The sequence below is a fragment of the Pararge aegeria genome, chromosome 27 (assembly GCF_905163445.1).
Source record: "Pararge aegeria chromosome 27, ilParAegt1.1, whole genome shotgun sequence".
Classification (NCBI taxonomy): domain Eukaryota; kingdom Metazoa; phylum Arthropoda; class Insecta; order Lepidoptera; family Nymphalidae; genus Pararge; species Pararge aegeria.
The window spans coordinates 6948359-6954358 of record NC_053206.1 but is presented as its reverse complement, the minus strand read 5'-3'; positions in this window follow the sequence as shown (position 1 = coordinate 6954358).

Below are 6000 nucleotides of genomic sequence, written 5' to 3'. Positions count from 1 at the left end.
AAGTAACTCCTGCTTTTATCCAATAGTATACATATTTCTACTAGTCAAGCCCTTTCATTTGATACCCATATTAAAGGTGTTGTGAACAAATATGTAATCGGCCATTTTGTGGCTTCGGCCATCTTGTACAAATTTTCAATAAACATAGCTTTCTAAACAAAAATAACTAAATTTAAATCGCCTTATCCGTTCGGGAGCTACGATGCCACAGACAGACACACACAGACACGCCAAACTTATAACACCCCGTCATTTATACGTCGGGGGTTCAAAACACTGGACTGGAGCGACTACGTCAGCAAATACCTATGATGCTATGTTTAAAGGAATACGTAATCGAAAAAAAAGCTTGTGTGTTAATTATTGCTCTAACCAGGTTGCTCTTTTAATAATTTAAAATGACAATGTGAAATGATGCTAACAAAAAAAAACACCCGGCTAAGTTTTTTGTAGGCTTTTTCTTAGACCAGGACGCGTTTGGAACCCCCGTAGCTTTAGTTTTAAGTTTACGAATATGGTTATCGCCATCATCTCACCACCGTGTACTTCTCAAGTAATGCACGCATCAAAAGTGCCACCTTATGGGTAACTAATTGAATAAATATATTTTTGACTTTAAAGTGGGAGGTCCAGGGGCAGCAAGGGGCTTTTCGTGGCTTTATTCCAGAAAAGTACCCGTGAAGACATGCCGCTAAGTGATTTAGCATTCTGGTACGATGCTTTAGAAACGATTAGGTTCAATTTAACTTTATGTCAGAGACTTCCATGATCATCATCATCATCTCGACCAATTGACGTCCACTGCTGGACATAGGTCTTTTGTAGGGAGTTCCACAATGCACGGTCCTGGGCCGCTTGCCTCCAGTGGCTCCCAGCTACTCGCCTGATGTCATCTGTCCACCTCGTTGGGGGCCGACCTACGCTGCGTTTACCGTTGCGGGGTCGCTATTCCAGCAACTTAAGACCCCAACGTCCATCGGTTTTCCGAGCTATGTGCCCCGCCCTTTGCCACTTACTTGACTCGCTGAGCTATGTCGGTAACTCTAGTTCTTCTACGGATCTCCTCATTTCTGATTCGATCACGTAGAGATACTCCTAACATAGCTCTCTCCATCGCCCGCTGAGAGACTCTGAGCCTTCTTATGAGAAAGGCCCATAGTTAGCGACCATGTCTCTGATCCGTAAGTCATCACTGGCAACACGCACTGTTCGAAGACTTTAGTCTTCAGGGACTGGGGGATTTTAGACGAGAAGATGTCACGCAGTTTCCCGAACGCTGCCCACCCGAGTTGGATTCGGCGGTTTACCTCTTTCTAGAAAATGGACCTACCTAACTGGATCGTGTGTCCTAGGTATATGTACTCGTCTACAATTTCGAGTGCAGAGCTCTCAACAGTTAGGCCCTCGTATGAACATGAGCAAGACGAAAATCTTAAGGTCTTCCAGGGTCTAAATCGTCGGCAAACCGAAGTTGAGTGATGTACTCGCCGTCAATGTTGATTCCAAGCCCGTTCCAATCCAGAAGCTTAAAAACGTCCTCTAGCGCAGCGGTAAACAGCTTCGGGGAGATAACATCTCCCTGTCACACTCCTCGCTGCAGTTGGATCGGTTTCGTAGTCTGGTCCTGTATACGGACTGACACAGTGGCGTTTTTGTACAAACACTTCAAAACTTCGATGTACCGGTAGTCAATTCGGCATCTCTGCAGTGACCTTAAAACAGCCCAGGTTTCCACCGAATCAAAGGCTTTCTCATAGTTCACAAACGCTAAGCAAAGTGGCCGGTTATACTCTTGAGTCTTTTGTATAACCTGACGCAGCGTATGTATGTGGCCTATGGTACTAAAGCCCTTTCGGAAACCGGCTTGTTCGGGAGGCTGGAAGTCGTCGAACCTATTCGCGAGACGATTCGTAACGACTCTCGAGAACAACTTGTAGACATCGCTCAGAGTAGGTCTGGTGTTCTTCAGCAAGGTATTGTCACCTTTTTTGAAGAACAGAACCACCACGTTCATGTGCCAAGCCTCTGGCGTTGTGCCTTGGTGAATGACGGAATTGAACAACCGCTGAAGGACTTTAAGTATCGGTTTATCCACCCGCTTTCAAGAGTTCTGCTGTGATTCCGTCATCACACGGTGCCTTGCTGTTCTTAATTTGTTTGAGAGCCATACTAATCTCGTAAAGGCTGACGTCCGGGTCCATACGTCCGGGATATCTTCGGTGAAGTGTCATGTCAATTGGGCTCTAGGGTCTTTAGCCAAACTTTCAACAGGCTTTTGTGTTGAGGTGTATAACTTTCCATAGAATTTCTCAACCCCAGTCAGAATCTCTGGTTTAGAGGAAATGAGATTACCATTGTCAGTCTTCAGGCGTGTCAACAGGCTCTGTCCGATAGACAGCGAACACTTTCGAGCCTTTGTTGCGCTCAATGGCGACTTTAATTTTCTCAGTGTTAAAGTGTCGCAAGCCTTTCGTCTGTGACTTCGAGATCTGTCTATTAATACGCCGATATTCAGACGCATATTTTGAAGACTGTAGTCTCATTTCATGTCCACAGAATCGCAGTCTAGGCAATCAAACTGGTTTTGCAGGGTCAGTTGAAAGGTCTCGAGGTTTTGTATATGAGCACGAGTAGGTCGGAGCGTTGACTTTACCAGTCTGACCCTATCCAGCTTTACATTCAATGTGCCCATACGGTGATCGCTCCCGGTTTTCACCCTGTTGATCACAGATACATCATTGAATATATGCCGTTTGGTCGACATGATAAAGTCGATATCATTTCTCGTCGAACCATTGGGGCTCAGCCGGGTCCATTTCCTGTGCGGCCGCTTTCGAAGAAGGAGTTCATCATAAAGAGGCCCTCCTTCTTCATAAAGTCAGCCAGCATTTGGCCCCGTTCATTCCGTTGCCCATATCCAAATTGCCCCACTCTCAGTTCTGCACCGCTTCGCTTGCCCAGCCTCGCGTTGTAATCCCCCATCACAACACTGTAGTAGGTTTTCGAGGTATGTATGGCTTTCGAAATATCTTCATACAATGCCTCTACTTCCTTGTCGGAGTGCGCAGTTGTGGGTGCGTATACCTCTATAACCTTCAGGGAATACCGTTTGGTTACTCTGAGTACAAGGTACGCTACCCTGCTCGACACGCTTTCGACTCGAACAATGTTGTTGACAAGGGATTTGTGGACGATGAATCCGACACCACCTTGGGACTGTTGTTCGCCCTCCCGGTTGTAGAACAGGTTGCCGGATTTTAGGATTATCGTGTCCCCCCCCTCTCTACGGACTTCAGATAAACCCATGATACTCCAGCGCAACTTGCTTACTGCTTCTTCCAGCTCGACTAACTTCTCATCGGTCCTCAACGTGCGTGCGTTATACGTTCGTTGCCAGGTCCAGTCGTCGGGTTTGGCAGCGGAATCTCTTCCGGAGATTCTTGACACCCCTTGCCCCGCCGTTACCATAACCGCTGCCAGAGCCAGGAATAGCAGGGCTGCCGGGGACTAGGGGCTGTGGCCTTTTTTTCTCTATCTAGTTGGTCATCGCAGGGCTAGACTGATCGCACCGGCGTCGCTGCTGCCCGACACCGTTCTGTGCCATTTATTTCGTCTAGCCAATTTGAAGTGGTTATACCGCCACTTGTCGGTCGCCAGAGCCTCGTCGGTTAGACGGCAGGGTGCACCACGGGCAGGTGAGGTTGGCATTTTGGGAGGCTGACTGGTACTAGCCTCCCCCTTACACCCATGATATATTATGAAAACTAAGCTAAATTTGCTAAACTCCGCGAAAAGCAGGAGAATCTGTGTAGTGTAATTTATAATTTCGTCAATCCTTATACTCCATAGTCCACACCAAACAGATCTTGGGCAATGTAGGGTACATTGCTACGCACGTTTCGCTCTACCGGAGCATCCTCAGGAGATGTTGACTTTACAATGAATAATTTTTAATTTGACCAATCTATATTTATAGCTGTTATTTACAGGTTAGCTACCATTTTAAACTGCACCATTTTCCACCAGCAGGGCTAGCACGGGCAGGAGATAAAAATGATATCCCATGGGATACTATTAACGTATCCACCTGCTAAAGTACGCGAACATGGAATAGGAGAAGTTTACCCCCGTTTATTAATACACATATATTATTAGGATATGTTTTCCACTTGTGCGCCAGTGCTCTGAGAGTTGATAAAGCTGTGGGAGAAGATTAATTTTTATCCTTTCCCGGGGAGATAATTGTCTCCTGCCGTGCAGGTGGGATTGCAAAAGGGTATATGGAGTTAATAATAAAAAATCATTTAATTATATTACAATAATTGTAGTTATTACAAAAACCTGTAATATGAAATATACAATAAAAGATTATCATTTAATAATTGTACATCGAGTATAGGCATAATTAAAGCAAGTTTACATTTGCCAACATTATAACATACAACCCGCCAAGATAGTTTGTCGGGTCCGTATAGTATTCTTAGTATAAAGCCGGGTTCAGATATGGATATTTATTTGCACTTTCAAATCACAGGACAGCATTCGAACCGAGCCCCAGGATCTGGACCCGACTTAAGATTGGCATGCGTGTAATTGAGGTTTGTTACCAAGTAACGAAACACTAACTTCAGAGTTAGGTATTGTGCTGTCGATTTTGAGCGTTAAAACAAGGCAACAAGATTCATTTAACTCTGACAAAATAGAGAGTCGGCATAATGTTTACATACTCTTTACATACTAGTATCCACAAACACAAGTATTGTGTGGTGGTCTTTGCATTGGCTTACGTGAGGTATATCCAGGCTAGCGTCTGTTTTTGAGCACAGATCAAAGGAAGCTTGCTCATATTCATACGTTGGCGCGTTTTAAGCATCGCTCACGTGCATGATTGTTACACCTTCACAGAAATACTACTTAACGTATTTGACTGTTATTTTGAAAATTTGAATAACAATTACGTCGATGAGCTATTATTAGTTTGCCGTAGCAAAGCCTTGATATCAGATTTATACTGCACCATTTACACGCGTGTGCGTAAGCGTTGTACCGGCCAGGCAAACTGTGCAGACGAAATCCGAGGTGGATGTTGAAATCGCCTAGCTTTATAATTTTTTTATTCAAAATTGCTCCCTGCAGTGTAACCTACCTAAAAGCTACCTTGAAGGTATACTTCTTTAGCGGCGTCAGCAAAAAAATCATGGGAGTGAAATGTTACACGATTTTAACAGGATGAAGGAAGTTGCGAAACCGAATGAGAGGGGAATACATCGTCCACCTGCTCACTTTTTACGATGCGCGCGCACACAGTCACAAAAGACGGACACCCTGAAGTCAGCTATAAGGTTTGACAGTGTACACTTTCAATTGTCAGTCTGCGGGCTCATTCCGGTGTTTTAATAGATTAAATTGTACGAAAATCTCAAATTTTAATGTTCAGTGAAACTCTGTGTTCCGATAATAAAACTTTCAACGTATATACCTTATTTATATTGTTAGTGTCGTTTTCTCTACAAACGTAGAATAAGGCGTAAGATAAAAATTTTGAACAGATTTATATCTTGCTACGCCAAAGAAGTATAACTTCTAACGCGTGTACACACACGTTTATTTAAATTGCAACTACGAGTACAGCGTAAATAGCTGACTAAACTACAACGAATGCCCATGTTTGCAATTTTACTGGCATTTGGGCACAGTTTGCCTTTCCGGAACACACTGACAAACACGCAATAGTGTCTGTCAGTTGCATCGAAGGGTTTTTGACTTTGAGGTTTTGGAAGTTTGCCAAGCGTCGGCTAGCGTGTAAACGTAGCATTACATATCCTGTATCAACTAAACTTTGTTGTACTTAAAATAATAAAAAAAAAAAGGAATCCAGGTCTGTAAATTCGTATCATATGAAGCGAAAGCATTTTATTTCGTTATTTTTTTATTTTTATTAGGTAACAACGATTTAACTTTTGGGGCATTAGGAAAATCTTTTAAAATTGAATTCTTTAA